This window comes from Strigops habroptila, chromosome 3 (assembly GCF_004027225.2).
Source record: "Strigops habroptila isolate Jane chromosome 3, bStrHab1.2.pri, whole genome shotgun sequence".
Taxonomy (NCBI): Eukaryota; Metazoa; Chordata; class Aves; order Psittaciformes; family Psittacidae; genus Strigops; species Strigops habroptila.
The window spans coordinates 86,338,264-86,359,523 of record NC_044279.2 but is presented as its reverse complement, the minus strand read 5'-3'; the positions used below and the strand labels follow the sequence as shown (position 1 = coordinate 86,359,523).

Below are 21,260 nucleotides of genomic sequence, written 5' to 3'. Positions count from 1 at the left end.
ACCACTGTGAGTCCCTGTAGAGAGTAGTTTCAGGTGGTGATGGTGTGTGCCTGTGACAAGGGAGGTAGCCATCAGAGCTTACCCGGGGCTGAAGATGGGGAAAATGTGCCTAAATTTCAGTGGATCTGTAGACCTGATTCAGTGCTGAGTTGACTTTGCTCAATGCACTGGGTTTTCTTGGTGTGTGAAGGAATTTCTGCCAGGTTGATTTTTAGTGGGGAGGGTGAATCTGGAGTGGTGTTTGCTACATTCACCTTTGGCATAGGATGAGTGGTGGTTAGGTGGCAGCCTACTAGAGGAGATGGGGAGTCTGCTTTTTGGAGAGGTGGAGGTCTTCACGGGGTGGCAAATTTGTCTTTGGTTACAAGCTATTGCAAGCAGATCCCATTTAGTGCAGCTTATGTAAATGCAAGATTTGCCAGCATAAGGAAGAATTAGTTTCAGATTTGTGGCTGTTGTCGTCTCTCTATCCCATTTGGACACTGACTACAAAGACAGAGTACAGGGTAATATGCTACCAGAGATGCATCAATAAAGCAGGGATAAAATAACGTCGGTGCTTGCTCTACTTCCTCCCTATTACCTTGGCTTTCACATGTTTCAGAATCCACTCCCATTTTTGGGAGTACAGAAATGCGACTGAAGTGTTGCTTTAATGATTTCTCTCTGCCACTGATTATACATGAATTCGTTGCATGGTAAGCCATACCCTGCTGTAAAGGATGCAGTACAAATATGCCGTCTTTACAGTCCTGTGAGTAAATCGGAGTCAATTCTAAATTGCAGTGTTTCATGGATTAAGGATGTAAACATTTTTCTGGTTATCATGAAATTATTTTCTTTACCTAATGCCCCTAATTCAGAGCAAAGTTTCCAAGCCATTCCAAGCAATTTTCTAACCTCTGCTAGAACGCTTAGCAAATGTAGTCTACAGAAGCAGTTAGCTCAGCCAGAAAAGATATTTTCATCCTTCCCACTCTCCAGAAAGAACACAGCAACTAAATCTTGTTGCGAGGAGGCAAAACAATCCTGGTCAGACAGACAACCAAAGTTTTACCTTTCTCTCTAGCTAATGTTTCTTCCCTAACTATTATTTAAAGCACTGATATTTTACTGTGAAGGGGACTCTTAAAAGTGCTGTAATTCACAGGTCTTTGTAAAATCAGATTAATACCTTGTGCAAAAAGCTATGTCAGCTAATGAGGAAAGAGAAACTCGGGAAGTGACTTTCAGTCAGTATATTTCTCTGACTTCATTTCGGCAGGACAAAGGATCTGTCTGAGGATTAGACTTACACATTGTACAAAAAAATCTGTGGCCAAAGGACTAAAAAGCCCCAAAAACAAAAAAGAAGGAGGGGAGGTGATAAAAGTGGGGAATTAAGAACAGCAGTTTCATATGTATTGAAAAGGCAGAGAATAGATCATGAGTAAATACAAGGTGCTCTTCATTTCTTCTTGATTTCAAGCTTAAACCATTTACATATCTCAAAATGATATAGAATACAGGTCAAGACTTAAAATTATCACCAAAATATCTGTATCTATTCCAGACTGTTACTAAGCTTCAATTAGAAATAATTTAGCAATTTTTGTCTCGTAGGCCAATAGCTAACATAAGTCCATAGTTAAATGAAGATTTCAGGAGGGATTTTGTTCATATTTGCTTTCTTAATATAACTAATGTTCTGTAGTATTAAATCATCTCGTTGTTAAGATCTACCATTATGTGTGATTACAAGTGAATGTCAGATGTCAATGCATAGTCAATAATTTCCCATTGCTACAGGAGAGATATGATGTAGCAAAGAGAGAAGATTGGACTTCAGAAATCCAGGTGTCATCAAGTGCACTTATACACCAGATCTGCCACGGTTTAGCCTGAGCATCAAGGCTTGCTTGGGAGAGCAAAGCCACTGATTTCCAGGATGAAACTGGAGCTGGCTTAAACCCTGCCAGCTTGAAATACAGGTGCACGCTCAGAACATGCTTTGAGTATCTGTCCATGAGCGCATCTATAATTCTACCCATAGGACAGCTTTCAGGGGCCAGCGACTGAATACTGTTTATTGTCAAGCTTGAGCTGGTATCTATTTGAGGGGAGTTTTTGATGTCTTGGTAATCATCTGTCTCAAAGATGCTTTTCTGAAGGTGGGCACTGAACAGGTGGGTAGTATTATAGATTTTGAGAAATAAGGCCATTTGTTGTGAAAATGTTCCCTATCAAAACCTGTGCTTCTATAGGATGTTAATAACTGATTTGGGATTAGCTAAATCCATTAAGCAATGGATTTAAAGGTGTGAAACCAAGTAAAGCAAATCTGAGTGATGTTCACAATGACACATGTAAAAGAGTAGTCCACATGAGTTAAGTTACTGTATATAAGGTGGCCAGCTCAGCATCCTCCTGATGGGCACAGAGGTTGTTCTGTCCACAGTCCAAATGACTGAAATGAATTCTCTCTCTGAGATGGAGGTGATGAAATCAGAAGCCGTATTTAAAAGGTCTGATGTTAATTGTCCAAATGGACTTAGTGATTTAAAGGAGAGCTTTTTGGAAAGGCAGCATAGAGTAGCGTTCTGAAATAATTCTTGTCCTTGCTCAGTACAGCCAGTTGTTGAAGCTGCTGTTAAAGGTGAAAGGAAACCAAAGATGACCTACAGCCATGTGGCTGTATCGTGAATGGAACAATGCAAGTTACCCTCAGCCTGAAACTCAACTTGGTATCTGAAATAAACTGGGAAGTGGATAAGAGAGTTCTTCCTTCCACACTGGGGACCTGGCTTGGTTGCTGGAGCTGACCCTCCGTGCTCTTGCCAAAGATAGCAGATGATTTTTAATGGCCACCCCTATTTAGGACTGTTATTTTATGTCTCATCCAATAAAGGAGAGAATAAACATTGCTCTGTTTCAGAGAAATACAACAGGCATGGTAAATGCTTCCAAAGCTAACAACTCTGTAGAAGAATAACTGCGGTCTGGGGAGTAGCAGAGTCAAGCTCCTTTTTAGTCTAACGCTTGCATAATGTGACCATTATTAACTTCATTAGTATTTATTGCGCCAACTCTAGTTATAAAACACGTACCATCATCATCTTCTGTTTGTTGGGGGGTGTGGGGGGTGAAATGTTTTTGGATGGCCTTACAGCAGTCCTTTAGAAGTTTCATACTTGTGCAAGGTAACTCCTGAGAGTGCTCCTGGGTAATTGCTGAGAACAAAGTGTGCACCAACCTCACCTCCCTTCACCCGTGCTCTAGGGCAACACAGTTATCTGGTCCGTAATGGAGTTTGTGTGCTTTACAAACTGTGCAGGACCAGTAAATAAGACTGTCTGAAGCACAAGTGCATTTTTAAAAAACCCCAAGGCTACTCAGACATCACGTGCTTGCTTCAGGACTTGTGTGATTTTGCCCCAAGAACCCCTGTTAATCCATAAAATTTTTCTATGTAAACAGCAAGTTTTATGCATTTAATATTATTGCATAATTAGAAGTTTGGGTTTAGGTTTGTTGAATTTAAAGAGTTACTGTATTAACTTGCAACAAGGGGGGCTTCTAGAGTGGTTCCTACATCAACTACAGAATCGCACTAGCGATTCTTAATCCTAGAGGGAGCCTGAATTCAAACTGACACACAAGGCGTTAATGGCAGCATTCTTCATATTGGAGTTCTGGGGGTGTTTTTTTTTGTGAAAGAGTTTCTGCTTTGCAGTAGCCATCTTTAGTTGCACGGGGTGCACAGTTAGAGGCTTCCTTGGGCGTCCTTGCAAGAACAGCCTCAAAACCAGCCAACTTGTTGATTTAGAGCCTATGGTATAATTATTGTCCCCAGACTCCAGTCAGCATCATGAAACCACAAGAATCAGGCAAACAATAGGATTTGTTTGGTAAAAGAGATATTTTTCTTAACTGTGAAAGATGTCATTTGTTATGCCTCAGAGTTTAATGGGGAGAGAGGATGAGAATTCCACTGTTTTGAGGCTAGTCTCAAGGGAACCTATGAACAGTGGTCTTTTGTCATGTGAAGCGGGATGGTGAACTGTTTCATGCAAGGCACAAATTGGTAGATACAACTCCAAAAAGCACCTTTCACAAGAGGCTCCGAGCTGGTAGCCAAGACATTCCTGACTACGTGAGCACTAGTTTGTCTGTAGACTTCATCAGGTGAGCTGCGGGACTAGCAGGCAGCCCTCATCTTACAGATGCACACAGGAGCTCGATGTTCAGCTGAAACTATTGGCACTGGAATATGTTGGTGAAGTTCAGTGCCAATGAAGTGGGGTGGGACTTCATCTCTTGAACTTCCAAAATGAATTTCTGCGTGTCCTGTACTCATCTAGCACATGGGTTAAAACGTAACACGGTGTCTTTCCCATAGACATCCCACAGACATTTGACACATTTCATAGTCAACTGTAGACTCTGTAATCCAGAACTGCTTGGGGGTTTCCAAAACTACTAGAATATCCTGGTCAAGTTTTGGGTTGCACAACATTATTTGAATGCTTCCCAAGCATTTTTCTGAAAACATTTCCATCCCACCCCCCCACCCCCCAGATAAAAACCAAGTAAGCAGATATTTGTTCTGTGTTTAGTAAAAGAAAATATTTTTCCCAGAAGCAAATATAGTTTGAAATCTCCTGTCCCATTTATACAGAATTAAAGGGAAACATTAAGACAAAATTGAACCAGCATCTTAATGAACCATAGTTTTAGTACGGTTCAAAAAATAAATCATATGTAAGGTTGCCCAGAGAAGCTGTGGCTGCCCCATCCCTGGCAGTGTTCAAGGCCAGGCTGGATGGGGCTTGCAGCAACCTGGTCTAGTGGAAGGTGTCCCTGCCCATGGCAGGGGGTTGGAACTAGATGAGTTTTAAGCTCCCTTCCAACCCAAACCAGTCTGTGATTCTGTAACTCTCATTGCAACTGAAAATGCAAGAATTTAAGCAGCTGAAAGCAAACTGGAATATTTAGATTTTGGCTTCAGTTTTGTCTCTTTAAAACTTCTAATTGCTCCTTTCAGCTGCCTAAAATTCATGGAACTTGAAGGGAATACATGACAGCAATAACTTCGGTGCGATGATGCTTGAAAGAATCAACCTTACCAGAGCTTTTCTTACCTTGAGAATGTGGAGTTGAAATATTTAGAATGTTTCTATTACATGTTAGGAAACAAGGGCTGCAGTTGATCCTTCGGTATTGAGTGCAGATGAGCAGTTGTGAGATGGTGTCGTGGTTTAAGCTCAGCCGGTAACTCAGAACCACGTAGCTGCTCGCTCACTCTCCCCCTTCTTCATCCCTTCCCCCCTCCCAGAGGGATGGGGAGGAGATTCGAAAGAATGTAAATCCCACGGGTTGAGATAAGAACAGTCCAGTAACTAAGGTATAATACAAAACCACTACTAGTACCACTAATAATAATAATGATAAGGGAAATAACAAGGGAGGAGAATATAAAACTAAAAGGGGAAAAGGAAAACAAACGCAAGTGATGCACAATGCAATTGCTCACCACCTGCTGACCGATACCCAGCCCGACCCAAGCAGCAATCTGGGCCTTCTGGGTAACTCACCCAAGTTTATATACTGGGCATGACGTGCTGTGGTAGGGAATACCCCTTTGGCTAGTTTGGGTCAGGTGTCCTGTCTCTGCTTCCTCCTGGCATCCCCTCCTCCTTAGCAGAGCATGAGACTGAGAAAGTCCTTGATCGGAGTAAACATTACTTCGCAACAACTAAAAACATGGGTGTGTTATCAGCATTGTTCTCAGGCTAAAGTTGAAAACACAGCACTGCAGGAGCTACTAAGAAGGAGAAAAATGACTGCTACAGCTGAACCCAGGACAGATGGTCAAATAGATGTTTTTCATTTCTACTGGGATGACTTTTCCCATACGGTCTCTTTGCAGACAATTCAGCTGTTAACAGTTTCACTGCCCTATCAGGCGTTTGGTAGAGTCTTGCAACTGTTCAGTCATACAAAGTCTGAAGATCCTACAACCTAATATACTTTAAAATAATGGTAAAACATTGAAAACAAACCTATCAATCAGAGTTGTAGAAGGAAAGTCATAGGCAAAGCATGTTCTCTGGCTTATAAAAAACTTTGAAATTTAAAGGTACCAATAAAATCGTTAGAAAAATAAGAAAAAAGAAAAGATTGGTGTAGGAGCCTGGCGTAGAACCAGCATTTCTTGGCTGTGTACAAATTCTTTCAAAGAAACATTTGGAAAAGTCCTTTGCATCATTTTTATTGTGTTTTTCTCCATTAGTTTCATTGTCAAAATAATTTCATGTGGGCTGAATACTTGCTGTCCCTCATTCTCTTTAACTTCTTTGACATGAGCATGTCATCTCAAAAAAAGGCGACTTTTACTTATTAGACAACTCAGGTGCTTTATTTGGAGCATAATAGCAGCAATGGTGATGTGCTATAATCCAGAGATCTCTGAAGGCCTCAGACCAAGGCTGTGCATCCTGTGGCTCAGGAAGAGTCGCAGTAGTAGAACAGGCAGTTGTCCATCTGGCCTAACATTCTAGTTTTGGATGCTTTAAAGCAAGGTGTTAATCCGCCTTTCCCCAATATACTGTTAATTATCTAAGACTACAGCCACGGTGGGGTTGGAGCAGAGAGGATTACTTTCTGATCCCAGCTGATGATAAGATTATGCCTTGATGATAAGGATTGATAGCCCCAATAATTCTTAGATAAGCTAACAGCAGTTGATATTTTTTCCTTTTCATAATGGAAATGATATTTATGTTTTGCAGACATCAACCAGATTGGGTGGAATCTTCCAAATATTCCAGCAACATTTTGCAATTTGCCAACCAGTTTGTCTCAGCAGTCTAACTCACTGTTCTGCAAGTCCTGTACATTTGCTTAAACTGCAGCAGAACCAATCCTCTCACACAACAGCAAGATCTGAATCTTTTCATCCATTATGAATAAAGTCCTATTATGTCTAACAAGATTGACCCCAATCCTCCCACACATGACATGCGGCACTCCATCTGTACAAATTTCGGTAAGCAATATTCCCCTTCACTCTAAAAAGTCTCTAATTTTCTAAGTGTACTCAGCTCTGAAATTTTTTTGGCTAATGTGAGCAGCCACCATGAGCACGAGCACTTCTTTTATTTGCTGGCTCAGTTCAAGAAAGACACGGAAAGTCTGTGATGGCTCTTTGCTCGTCTGCAAAGACTCCAGGTGGTTTTTGATAGGTGCCTTCCATTGGTCTAGAAGAGCAATTGGTAGCTGGGATTAAATATTCTGGATTTCAGGGCTGGGTTTTCTTTGCAGAAGCAAGCACTTGATCTCCCCTTCTAATTTACTAATGCTCTCACTTCCTTCTGGTTTTTGGACTCCTTCCAGTATAGTCTTAGCAGCAGCTGTTACCAAATGTGTATCTTCCTTAAGCTCATTTTATAAATCATTAGTGCTGTATCCCTTTTTGAATACTGAAATGGCATTCTGGTCATAATTGTCTGTTCCAGACTAATAGGCAGCATGTCTGAATAGGGAGTTTTCTTGTGCCTGGGTGTGGATGAACAACAGAATTCAGTTCTGTCTCATTTGTGCTTTATTCCTCGCAGTGCCTTTGACTCCAGCATCTGGGCAGTTCCATCTGTATATTTTGAAAGCCAAAGTCGATGCCTGCTTTAGCTCAGAGGGAATGTAGGGTTGGACAAGGCTGCCTGTCACTGGAATCTAGCATTGATCTGACTATACAAGAGAAAAACAAGATCAAAAAGTCATTTTGTTGCATTGGCAGCACCCACTTCAATCTTACCTTAGGCCTTTGAGATCAAAAGACAGACCTGTTGGTGACAACCGTATCTTGGGCGTCATTACACTTCAAAGGCAGGCTTCCAGCTGTATGAAGGAGATCAAAGATGCAAGAGAGAAACCTGGCTGTCCACATCCTGGAAACTCAACATAACTGGGACTGCATGGCAGCAATGCCTGTGAGCCAGCCATGTGCACTCCTGTGCCTGGCCATGTGAGTAAGTTTCAGTGTCATGTAGTGATGTTTGACAGTAACATTTCTCTCCGAAGCAAGGTGGCTGGCTGCAGGAGGCTCTTGGGGAATGCTTGTGTGAAAATAGAGACAGGAATTGTTGAGGAGGATGAAATGCCGCAACTCAGAGCATGCACCCTTCTAGCTCATGGTAAGTGCAAAGTAAAATGTATTTGCTTAAACCACACTAAATAAGGAAGAGACTGAAACTGAGGAGGGAGTTTAGTTTACTTTTAATTCTCTTTCTAGACATTTGTTCCGAAAGGAGAATGCGTGTGTTGATGGCTATTTTGTCTCACCTGTGGGCAATAGCTCCGTAGGATGTCCTCATGAAGTTCCCTGTAAATACACAGCAGTCTCTCCAGACTGGCATCTGTAAATCTTACATGTCTGATCCTGAATCAGGTGTTTGTTTCTTACTTGTAAATAGTTGCAGATGGACCTGATTTAAATTCCTGTCAATGTTGACAAACTCTTCTGACAGGCATTGGTTGGCTTTCTGATAGAAAAAAGACAGTTACCATTTCTGACACCTACTTTTCGTCTTCTATAGTTCACTTTCATGTATTGGAAACTCAATCCCAGGAAGCCTCATCAAACCCTAAGAGGATTTCCATCAGCAGGGTCCAAGTCCATATTGTGTTCTTGTCTTTCTGTACTTCTGGTGAAACCAGTGTTCAACAGGAACTGGAATATCCATTGTGAATTTATACCATAGCTGTATGGAGATGTCTCTAATGTTGCATGCAGCCACCCAGGGAGGAAGCAAGGAGTATTTACTAGAGTATTTCATCACTCTGCTACATGCTGGTAGCAAACTGCATTAGGTAACCTAGTAGTATGCTTTTCATCTCTGCAAAACACTCAGTTTCTAAAACCATTAAACTCAAAATGGGGCGCAGTCTTTTTGTACCTAGTTTTTTTAGTCCTCTGCCTTCCCTCCTATCTTTTCAAATAAGAAAACATGGGAGGTCTTCAATTTTCTGCATCAGAACTGGAGGTGGGACAAGATGCAAACTTGTTTGCCTTTTCCAGAACGCATTGCATTCACAGACCATGAAGAAGTCTATGTTCTACCAGGGCCATGGAAACTGTTGCCAGATTCTAACTTGTTGCACCAATTTTCATTTTCGCTGCTATTATTGAACTGAAAAACAATCCTTTTATATGCCAAACCTGGCCCTCACTTGAGTTGCTAGTAGGATTGGCAAACATTCCATGCATCTCATGTTCTGACTTAATGCCAGCATTCCCCAGTGATTCAATTATTTCTTAGAAAAATATGTTCCATTTGAAATGGAACACTGGCCATGGTAGCCTGCCTTTGTGTAGCAACTTTCCCCCTGTGAAAGATCCCAACTCTAGGTTCCTAACTGTGTACTGGAGCACACCCTCACTGGCACAGCAGTCACGGTGTGACCAGTGGCAATTCCACCTCTGCTGCTTATGCTCAGCAACCGCTTCTTCCATGCTGTTGTTAGAGCTGGAGCCCAGCAGGAAAGTGAGATCGTATGGTGCTTTGGGAGGGAAAATAGGTATCTTCTGAAAATAAAGATGGGAGAGGCCAAGGATGACCTCTCCCTCCCCTCTCTGTTTGGCAAGTGCAAGATGCTCTTCGGCAATTAAACTGCTGTTTTATCTCACTCGAGATCAGCAATCTCCCCCACTCTTCTTAATAGGATGCATGGCTGGTTTAAGCGCTGTTTAAAATAAAACCTTAAGCTTCCTGAGCTTAGCATCCTCCAAAAAGTCAAGTCAACTAGAAGTTGAAGGTTTGTTGGGAACGGGACCTTTAGAGAGTATAGAATCATAGAATTGTTTGGGTTGGAAAGAACCTTAAAATCATCTAGTTCCAACCCCCTGCCATGAGCAGGGACACCTCACACTAGACCATGTCACCCAAGGCTCTGTCCAGCCTGGCCTTGAACACTGCCAGGGATGGAGCATTTGCCACTTCTCTGGGCAACCTGTGCCAGTGCCTCACCACCATCACAGTAAACAATTTCTGCCTTATATCTAACCTGAACTTCCCCTGTTTCAGTCTAAACCCATCACCCCTTGTCCTATCACTATAGTCCCTGATGAAGAGTCCTTCTCTGGCATCCTTGTAGTCCCCCTTCAGATACTGGAAGGCTGCTCTGAGATCTCCATGCAGCTTCTTTTCTCCAGGCTGAACAGCCCCAACTTCCTTAGCCTGTAGTAAGAACTATGGGGCTGGTCTTTGTTTCATCATATTGATTTCTTTCAGGTACCCAGGAAAAAATTACTCTTGTCATTTTATAAGCAGTAATTTCTGTGTCAGCCTTCAACTAGGAAAAAAAAAAAAGCAAGCTGCTTTAATGCAAACTACTTGTACGTTTAGGCAGATTGATATTTTTATTTATCCTGAGGCTGACACAAACTAGAGGTAAGACACTGAAAGGTTTACAGGAAATGATGGCTTTCTCCTTCTCAGGTTTAGATGAATGACTCTCTATTGCTTAAGCACTTATGCTCTCATGTGTACAATTTGCAAGGACTGACAGTATACAAAGAGCAAGTACTATTTGTTTTATGTGAAAACTTAGCTGCTCTTAGAATCAGTTAGAGTAAAGCTTGGAAAATACGATAATGGTATTTTCATAAGATAGTTAAAACTGGGCCAGCCCAAGTGGCACCATGCTGCCCACTACCCAGAAATACATGCTGCCAGATTGTTTGGAAATGGGAGGAAAATCAGGGCAATGGATTTGTCTATAGTCTGTCCACACACACCGGCACTGGGTTACTGGGCTGTGATCAGCGATGAAGCTAGAGCAGAGCTGTGAGCTGGTGAGGATCCTCAAACATGTTTCAAGACCCAAGGGCCATTTTTGTAGAATCGCACTCAACATTAATGTTGTAACGGAATTTTTTTACAAGTTAATACAAATATTCTGTTTCTCTGCTACTTTAGAAATCAAGCGTGCATATCCACAGAGTGACTTAATAATTTCCCATAAAGCCACGGAGTGACATTTGGAGACTTGGCATATCCATGCTCCTTACACAGGGCAGAGACCTCGCAAAGGTGGTGGGAGTTTTGTTGCAGGACTACAGAAGCAGGTCTTTGTGCACCCAACTCCAGAGCAGCCAGCGGTGCTGCACAGCAGTTGGTGTAGCAGACTCTACACCAGCAGGAAGCTTGGATCCACACTGGTGTTATCACTGTCTTTGATGGAGTATGAAGCATATGCTTATTGTAGTTTCCTTTTCCTCTCCCTGTAACCAAAGTCTTTGGGGTTTTGCTATACTTGGGAGAGATTTCGACACAGCAGTCTCTTTATTTGTGTTTTATTTGGACTGGGTAACTGGAAGGAGCCTTGCTTCTGAGTATGGAGAGCTGTGTTAGAGAGACATGTTACCTTCCAGCATCTGCAAACGTGTTGCTTCTCTTTGCTAAAACCACATCCTTAGCTACTCAGTAAGAGGCCCTTTTTATCAGAAGTATTCCCAACATGTGAGCTGTCAGCAATCCTGCTTTACTCTAACATTCTTCCTTTTAGTCCAGGAGCAGCAGAAGGTTGAATGGCAGATCAAAAATGGACAACAGTGTTGTCTACCCCTCTGTTGTGTGTGCCAGAAACACATCTCCTTAAGGATTCTCATTTGAGAAGGCTTTTAGCATTCAGAGAAATTTATAACCTTTCTTCCATATGGCAATTGCTGGAGCAACTTTAGTAGATTAGATCCTTAGGATAAGGTTTTCTAGAGTGGTGTTCAAACCTGGCACAGTCTCACTTGTTATTTGATTTGTCAAGGGTTTATACTTTTTACAGAGCTTTATTAAATTCCAGTAACAGCATCTTGCTTTCTTTCCTCTTAGACTCTACAGGTTTGTTGTAAAGGTCTCTGGTCCTCTTGTGCATTTCTGATAATGATCGAAGAAGTTGATCTGTTAGGACTGCTGTACTTAACAGACAATTTACATTGATATTGGCATTTAAAGGCAACAGAACATGACAGAAACAGAATACAAAAAAATCCTGATATTTCTCAATTTAAGCAACACATTTTCAGAGTTTTAGCTTTTTTTTTTTTTTTTTTGACATATTTTATTGAGATCATCTGTGTTTTACTATTTCAGCCACCTCTGAGAGGGATCCCATGGATCATGATAACTAAGTTCAGCCACAATACTGCAAGGCACGAGTGAAAAGCAGGGGTTTGGGCTGTGGCTTGTGAATTGCTTGTGAACTTTCTGCTTCCACAGCAAGTGAGAAAGTGTCCAAGTGAGCCTGTCAGGGCCAGCCAGGACCAGCTTCAGGCTTCTGAGAACAAACATGGCCCCTTTAGTGATATTTGCTTAGTCAGTGTTGCATACTCTGTGTAAAGGTATAGCAGTTTCAGCAGCAGTGTGATGCTTACTCATTGATCCAGATCTGTCTTACAGGGAAAAGCTGCTTCTTCCGATCTTCTGTCCTGTTTGCATGCTTATTTTCTTAGGGTTTACTCATCGGTTGTACTAGATAGAGCAGAGATATCTAATGTCAGATGAGTGAGGGCAGAGTTTCTATCCCATTCCTTATGTTCACATGTTTTCGTGGTGGGGAGATGTAAAAACATGTGGGTTGAGTCTAGTTTTGGACTCTGACTGCATGAACAGCATGGCATGAATTGGAATACCACAGGGTCTGCGTTCAGTGTCTGTGGAACGAGTTAGTGGCCACTCTGCTGAGTTGTTCACGCAATGGAGCGAATCTTCATGTCACGTTCAGGAAGGACTTCTAACCTGCTGTTCTATATTGCTGACCAAGGAATGGCTCAGGAAAGTGAGAAGCTGAGTTTTTAGCAAGCAGAATTTTAGTGAATTTATGATAGTTCATGTTAATGCATCCAATATTTGGTCTCTCTTGCTGCTGGGAAGACTTTGCTTTAAGTAGCTTAGGTAGCACAGAACTGTGTTGCCTGGAGATTAAAACATATCCAAAAGAGTTTTTTTAGGTGACTGCATGAAAAATCATCCAGAGCTAGTTTTTTCAAGTTGTTTTTTAAATGTGTTACAGCCATCTGCATCCTCCCCAGCAATGACAGTGGAACATTCCTTCAGCTATTACATGAGGCAGAATCTCCTTTCAGAGGTGTTAGAATGTGCAGTTGGTCCAGACATCTGAGCTGCTGGAAAAAAAAAAAGCAGGGGCACTGTGTGATCTTATTTTATTCTATTTTAATCAAAATACTCTGGATTTATGGGGTAAAAAGCGTTTGGACTCCCTGCAATGAGCAGATTATTTGTAATTAATAAAAAATATTAATGCAGATATCAATAGAATGAAAATATCAACCCAGATGTTTTAATGTAGATGGCAAGAACACTGTACTCTTGTGAAGTATTGCACTGAAAATTGTTTCTGTTGTGCTCTTGGAGTGTGTCAGCAATCAGTGGGTTGATACAATACAATAGGTTAACACAGTGGAATCCAGTTATTAAGACAGGACTAAAGATACTCTGCCTTGAAGACTGAAGCCTGCTGCTTTGCTTTTTTGGTCATTGGATGGTTCCAGGATTTCAGGGTTAATTCTAAATGGCCTATTTTGCCACTATTCATTGACGGTTGCAACTAGCTACACTGAAAAAAATAAAAGGGAACAAAAGAGGTTTCAGATATCAGAGTCTATTCCAGGAAAGCCTGCCAAGTCTCCAGAAAATGGAACTTAGTAACTGAAACTATTAAAATAATAAAGTTTTATAGAATTTTCATTTTATTATGCTTTCATCCTCAGGTATTTAATAGAAGATGTTACACATAGGATGTCATATGCTTTTCAGACTTTACCTGCAGGGTCACTGTTTATGACTAACAGCAATTTTTACAGCAGATTCCACTATCAGGGTATGCTGATGCACCCCTATGAAATGTCCACTGTGACTCAGGACTCTGTGCTATGCACCAGGTCTGTGTGACTGTGTGCTTTCAGCCTCCCTGCATCCAGAAAATGTGCTCTCACAGGGATGTTCTTCTTTGCACAAATGTTGGGGGATTGTAGCAAATAGATAATCCACCTTCTTGTGGCCCTGTGGATGGACTGTGGCACATATTTATTTAATAGTAGTTAAACAAAAGGAACAAAATAATTTTCCAAAACATTACTCTTGGTCAGACTGCTAGGGCTTCAGTCAATGCTTTTCTTTGGTGGAAGAAGAGTGTGGAACAAGAAGGGAAACAGCCTCCTTAGGTAGAATAAATTTTGCCCATTAGTAGTTATCTCTGAAAGTTAAGGGCGAAGCAATAGGCATTATTCCAAAAGCAGTAGTGTAATAAAAAGGTGGATGATAAAATTATAACCGAGAGGGAAAGCACTGGACAGAGACTTTGTGGTTTTGGATTGTCTTTTCTCTCTGGGTAGGTCAGGTAGACCAAATCCTTTCCTTACTGTATATCCCTGTGAAAGAAGCTGGGAGGATATGAAGTTGTGTTGAAGCAAAAGCTCTCTGAAGTTTTGGTTCCATTGATATCCCTTTCTGTCCTCCACATCTGGGTGAGAGAAACTGCCTATTGCTCCCTGCCAGTGCAGCAACATGTGTTTCAGTGACAAATCAGGTCATAAAATCAGAAAGAAAGGAATCTATCTGGTACTGGATGTGCAATTCACTGCAGCACCATGCTGATGCCTCCAGAGCCCCAAATGGCATTGGCCTGGTCATTCTCGGAAGCCTTGGTATCCCTGTGACCAGGTAAATATCTGGGAGCATTGCTCATAAGCAGGTGTTGGCATCACTGTGTCTGCATATTCCCACCCCTGTAGTCTCCACACTTTTATGGACTGAAGTTAATGGAAAATATTTCAGCTGGATCAACTCCTTAATCAGGTTCAACTTGTGGTTGCCCAGTAGCTGGATTGATGCTGTGAAGAGGCTGCAAAAAGAGAGGGTCTGAGCAATAGTAATGGGGGTTGCTTCTGCAAAACTGGAAGCAGAGCCACGTGTTATGCCATGCTGTGCAATGCTGGATCAAACTTCTGCATGAGCCATGTGAAAGATGTTTTTCATTAGCCCTGGGATTGTGGTTTGGATTTTCTCTTGTTCCCCAAGTGCCACTGTCCAAGCTGTGGCATGCTGTGGCTTTTCATGCAGTGATGAGAGCCACAAGCAGAGGGGGTGCTGCTTATGATCATGTAATCCTGAAAATGTGGAACTCGTTCCCTCTGGAATTATGAAATGTGTTCGGACTCCTCTTTTTTACAGTGGAAAAGCATGAAATCATAGCCACATTGGCTAGAGTTATTATTCATTTAACAGTTAAACTTCCATTATGTTTTACTGTTTGCTACATGCCATTTTTATGTGCATGCTTTATGTATTTTGCAGTTAACTGTTTGAAAGGAGAACGAAGCGATTTACCAGGACTGTGCCTTTCTCCCCACTAACTTCGTGCTTTTCTTGTTGCTAGGATGATATTTGTTTCATATTGCATGAGGGCATTTTGAAAAATGTAAATGCATAAAGTTTTACTATTATTTCATTGTCCATAAGAGACCCTTAGAAAAAAATAACTCTACATCCATTGTGGTAAATCATCCCTATCTGAGGGTATAACCATAAGCTATAAGAACTGTTACTTGTTGGTTTGGAAGACCAGTTACTGAGAGTGATGTGTCTGGCTATTACTGTTCAAAACCGCTCAGGGCATGGTGTTTGCTTTTTAAATTAAACTACTTCTGTGTGTCAGTTTGACCAAAAAAGAGCTGATATTGGGCCATGAGGGGTGAGGGGAGATTGTGAGGGGAGTGCAAGGGCAGCCACAAAGGATGAGGGGTGGCCATGAGGGGAGATCTTGAGGGAAGATGAAGAGTGGCCATGAGGGGTAAGGGCAGCAGCTGTACAGTGTAGACCACTGTGGGTGGCTGTGAGTGGCCACTGTGAGGGGCAGCCATGAGGGGACATCTTAGGGGACATCAGTTTGCCCTCAGGGACATGGTTTCGTGGTGATCTTTGCAGTCTTGGGGTAACGGTTGGACTTGATGATCTTAAAGGTCTTTTCCAACCTAGTTGATTCTACGATTCTGTATTTGTCATTCTTTGAAATCCATAAATAGCAGCCTTTCTGTTAACTTAATTAACCTTGGGCTATGCTCATTATCTTCTACTAATTCATCTGAAAAAATTTCTTTAATCATGTTTGCTTTGGTTAACTGGAAAATTTGTTCTTTTTTGCAGTCGTTCTGTGCTATGTGGGGACATTCTTCTCCAAGAAACCCTTTTTCTGAATGGATCTCCATAAAAGCAGATGGGTGCAATGCAATTGCTTGAGCATCAGCTTGAGTCTGCTGCTTGGTGCAGTTGGACATTAAGCTAGTGCTAAAGTAAGTGGCTTCTCCTTGCAGGGACCACTGGCCCTCGTTTGAAGTTCATACCAGAAGCCTTGGTGGCAGCAGGTTTTAGTTACGTAAATGGAGACTGCCATTCTAAGACTCTGTGATGATTCTATGAAATGTGAAGCTGAAAGCAGAAGGAGGCAGAGAAGTCTGACTGAGGGGTGGGTGAAATAACTGCTGCATCATCCAGGGGCAGGATAGGTTCTTCAGGATAGGTTATTGGAGGTACTTAAGACAGTTTTTGCTGGAATAACACAACTATAGCAACCTAAAAATCAGGACTACATGCACGCTACCACAGTAGCTTCACAACTGACAGAGTCCAGTGTATGGATAATATGTATACATTTACAGCACTTCAGTAAAATTATTGGAACAGGACCTAATGCCATAACTTACAGAAGTTGCAGTTGATTCCAGAGTACTAGAATTAGAATTGTAGAATGGTTTGGATTGGAAGGGACCTTAAAGCTCATCCAGTTCCAACCCCCTGCCATGGGCAGGGACACCTTCTACTAGACCAGGTTGTTCCAAGCCCCTGTGTCCAACCTGGCCTTGAACGCTGTGAGGGATGGGGCAGCCACAGCTTCTCTGGGCGACCTGTGCCAGTGACCTCACAGGGAGGAGCTTCTCCTTATATCTAATCTGAATCTCCTCTCTCTCGGTTTAAAGCTATTCCCCCTTGTCCTGGCACAAGAGGCCTTGCTAAAATATCTGTCCTCATCTTCCTTATAAGCCCTCTTTAAGTATAAGGTGTCCCTGGAGACTTCTCTTCTCCAGAAGCAGTCTTGTACTTGTGTAGTTTTTATCTGGAGAAAATGTAACCAGGTTGACCTCTTCTTACTTAATATATACTCCGTGGTTGCTACTTTAGATATCTAAAATGATTTTAAAATAGATGATGGAAACTCTCCTTGACTTGCTGCCTTACTTCCTCTCTATGAAGCTTGTTTTGCTCTTGTGCTGAGTGTGCCTACTGGGCCATTGCAATGAAATCGTGCCATAACCACGCAGTTTTTTTAGGACCAGCAACTTATTTTTACATCTTTGAGTTTGAGATCCTAGTTTGGGAGTTACCATGAAGGTTTCAGGCTTTTCATAGTGTTTCCCCAGTTGAAACACGGACATGGTGCCCCTAAAAATTGGGCCAATTTAAATTCACACTGATAAATTACATGAGAAGTGTCCGTTGTTCGAGATAATTCACACCTGGCTGGACGCAGCCCTGAGCAACATGCTGTAGGTTGACCCAGCTTTCAGCACAGTGGTTGGAGTGGATCATCTCCAACCGTCCCTTCCAGCCCCAGTGGTTCTGTGATTCTGTTTATCCTTCATCTCATATTAATGAAGATTTTGTGGTTTATATTTTTAGCTGTTAATCAAAGTACTGTGTCTTTTTTGTGTTTGGTTGATTTGGGTGTTCTGTTTTTACGTCAGTGTCCCTAATATAAGTTAAATTGAAATTACTAGGCTTTCAGAAAACATGTGACACAGCTTATTATAAGGACTGTCTTGCAATTAATTTTCTTTTAGTAACAATACCTCATAAATAATATGGAGTTTGGTCTCTGAAAAGAAAAACAGCAGTTGCAGAATGTTTTGAGTTTGGAATGGTTGGGTTTTTTGCTGTTTAAATGGCTAACAGACTGATCCTGCTTGCCCAAAAGTCAAGAAAGTATTTGAAGTTCCAACAATACTTTCTTGTTAAACACCTAGAAGTCTCAATACCTTTTGAATATATAGTGACTGCAAGATTGGGCTGAAAGGTAAGGAAGAACCCAGGCAATAAAACATGTGTCTGGGCTTACACTTCCCAAATATACAAGAATTCCTATGATGGCCTCCTGTGAAGGAGCATTTCTGGGCAACCTGATCTAATTGAAGATGTCCTGCTCATTGCAGGGGGGTTGGACTAGACCTTTGGCAGTCCCTTCCAACCCAAACTATTCTATGATTCTATGATTTCAAGAGTGTAGGGAACTGTGAGTGTCCTGGAGCAATGTGCTTCTCAGGGCAACAGGTCGGTTGGTCATTCATGCACAGGGAACGACGAGAAGGAGCGGGAAGTTGGGCAGTTTTGATTTAACTGTCAGGTTGTTTTGAAAGCCAGTCTGTGCAGTATGTAGGTCAGTGCTAAAGGGAAAGACTGTATCTGCAGAGGTGCTGAGAATGATTAATTTCCCTGGGCAGAATTCTAGGTTGATTTTTATTCACTTTGTGCTCAAGTAAAGCTGCACATTCTCATTCATGATGGGCTCAGGTTTCAGACCGTCTGTCCAAAGGGGAAATTTATCCTGGCAACTGCTGAAAGGGGAACTCCTGTGGATTGGCACTGGTTTGTGCATCAAAAATTACCTTTTTTTTTTGTTCTTCCCCCCCCCCTGCATTTAGGGTAGCTTTTCAAGGGTGGTTTATTGACATTTATTCTGTGTTCTCTCACCTTTTGCATCAGGGAGAGTTGATATTTGTGTGCTTTCCAGCAGCTGCCAGACACCACAGAAGAGAGGTATTGGCCTCCTTTCCCTGCCATGAGCAAGCAGTAATAGCGTTCCTGTGGGAAACTGTCCCAGCAGTGCTAGCTCAGCACTGGCTTCTGGGATATAGGCTGAGCAACCAGTTGGTCTGAAGGGCTCTCTGGCTAAACAAAGACATTTTTTCACTGGTCAGTCAAATTTATGCTGGTGATTTTGTTACTTATAGCTGTGAAATCACATGGAAGTGAAGGCCTCCTCTCATGAGCCAAGAAGCATAGATCAGATCTTCTTGGAAGCATGAGGGATGAATGGATCACAAGTCTGTAGCATCCTGACCAGGGAGAAGCTGCATGGCTTGAGTCAAGCCTTTATGAGTTCTTTGAGTTATCAGCTCTTTATATGATGCCTGGCCAAGCTACAGTCTGTATTGCCAAACAAGAGATGCTAATGGTATTATATTGTTTTAAACACGGTAAAATCCAACCTAATGGAATATTTAGGGAAAACTTGACAAAATATCATTAATCACAGACTGGTTTGGGTTGGAAGGGACCTTAAAGCTCATCCAGTTCCAAGCCCCTGCCATGGGCAGGGACACCTTCCACTAGACCAGGTTGCTCCAAGCTCTGTGCAACCTGGCCTTGAACACTGCCAGGGATGGGGCAGCCACAGCTTCTCTGGGCACCCTGTGCCAGGGCCTCACCAGGCTCACAGGGAACAACTTCTTCCTAAGATCTCATCTTAGTCTCCCGTCTGTCAGTTTAAAGCTGTTCCCCCTTTTCCTGTCACATTAACAGTCCGTTATATGAACATGAACCTTGTTTTTTTTCTACCCCTTGATCCCAAGTGGTCTAAAGGTTTGTCAAGGCCTTGAAATTTCAAACAAAGCATTTAAAACCTAGCTGCTATGAAGTTTTAAATGACAGTAGAACAAAGTCTGGGAAAATGATTTGATATTCTGGGTATCAAAGGCCAGGTTGGACGGGGCTTGGAGCAACCTGGTCTAGTGGAAGGTATCCCTGCCCATGGCAGGGGCTTGGAACTGGATGAGCTTTAAGGCGCCTTCTGACCCAAACCATTCTATGATTCTCTAATTCTAAAATATTAACTTCAAATAGTAATTTATTACTTAACTTTCGCTTCTTTGCTTGGTGCTTGCATATGTAGGAATAGCTTTTTAAAACATTCTGTAATCGTCCTTCTTGTCATGCTTTACAAATTAATAGTGCTCCTCAAGTTGAGACAAAGGAACATGTCTTGAGGGCCTGGGGTTTTATTGGATTACCAAGATGCCTGAAAAGCTCCTATTTGTTCTTCCCTATATTGTCAAATATGTAGAGTCCCTGATAGTCCTGTGCTATGTCCTGTGCTGCACAGTCCCTGTGCTGCAAAGGCTGCTTAAAGGTGGCTTAGCTCAATAATTATGTCAGCTGTATCTTCTAGCACAGTTTGGTGAGTTCTTCTCTGGGTACACACACACCTAAGTTGTATATGCTATGTATCTTCAAAGAGTACAACCCCATTATGAAAAAGAAGGCTTGCAAAAGGTGCTACTTACTGAGTAAAATGCATTTTCCTGAAGTCCTGATAGATTGATTTATTGCCTCTGCAGTTAGTTTTGGCCGCTGCCACACGGTGGAATCGTGCCTTCTGGGTCAGAGATGAAAGGAGCTGGCCAGTAACTGCGGAATTGAAACAATTCTTTCCGAAGGTACAGTAAAATTGTAGCTGTTGCGTTGAAATGCACTTTGCCTGGTCAGTGAAGGCTACTAATTCCTATTTTTGCAGCAAAGGGAATACTCGGTTTCTTTGTTGCAGGACATCTTTGGTTGCTGCTGGATTTTTGAGGAGTCCAAGTTGAAAATACTCTTTTTTCATTTTGACTTCTTTTAAAGAATCATAGTAAAACCTCTGGAATGGGATTCTGTTGGTGTATAAGTGTGCACTAAAGAGCTTTGGTGTATATGTTTGTCTAGAATTTATTTACAATCTAGGCAAAACTGAGAAATTATTCAGCATATGAGACTGGCCATGTGGTTGCTTTGGGATGACTGGAATTAAAAAAAATAACAATGCAGATATCTTACCATTATGTTGCCTCTGAAGTTTGTAAAAGTTATTAGAAATCCTTTTGGTAAGATGGGTATCCCATAGAAGTACCAGTATTACCATATCAAATCAATGACTCTCCTACTGTAGTGTGACTGTGATGCTCAGTGCTGAAATCACTCCCAAAGCTCTGAGCCTTGAGTAGGTGAAGGAAATAAACGGGCAAGGAAGTGAACCAAAAACAATTTCTCTGTGGTATCAGTTTAGTGATGATTTCGTTTCTCATTCCTATGCAGTACAGCGTTACCTTTACTAATTTGTTTGATCTTGCCTCAGCAAGGACAGGCACTGCCCTAGGGAGGGGGAAACATTGCTGAAAGTTT

At 41.9% G+C, this 21,260-nt stretch overlaps 1 protein-coding gene across 2 annotated transcripts in view; it reads left to right on the top strand.

Moving 5' to 3' along the window:
• LOC115604705 (cytochrome c oxidase assembly protein COX18, mitochondrial) overlaps positions 1 to 21,260 on the top strand; it is a 72,719-nt gene that overhangs the window by 33,854 nt on the left and 17,605 nt on the right. Inside the window, exons 8-9 of one of the 2 annotated variants that reach the window (XM_030478041.1) lie at positions 6,771 to 7,027; positions 7,596 to 8,138. The exons of the other annotated variant lie outside the window; for it this stretch is intronic. The gene's annotated coding sequence lies outside the window, so the exon portion shown is untranslated. Of the gene's footprint in view, positions 1 to 6,770; positions 7,028 to 7,595; positions 8,139 to 21,260 lie in introns of those variants that run through there. 2 annotated transcript variants of the gene reach the window in all.